Genomic DNA, 309 nt, shown 5'->3' on the forward strand with positions numbered 1-309 from the left:
TGTTTACTATATAGACCATGTTTTATATATGCTTAAACTCTTCCATATTATATTATTATGTGCAATATAATGCTAGAACCCTGAAAATTTTCGCTTAGTTCGCGTCCTTTCCTTACACTAAGAGTTAAAAATTACCAATATAAACCAAATAATACCTTTTGGTTAAATAAAAGTGTTGTTTTAAGATAGTTAATTATTTCAATTAAGTTTTGGATTGCCTCTTGATTTCAACAAATTTCAAAAAAATAACCATCATATAGTAATTTTACTTGTTTGTTAAACAGTGTTAAAACTAGATATAGTATACAA

Source organism: Arachis ipaensis, chromosome B09 (genome assembly GCF_000816755.2).
Source record: "Arachis ipaensis cultivar K30076 chromosome B09, Araip1.1, whole genome shotgun sequence".
Lineage (NCBI taxonomy): Eukaryota > Viridiplantae > Streptophyta > Magnoliopsida > Fabales > Fabaceae > Arachis > Arachis ipaensis.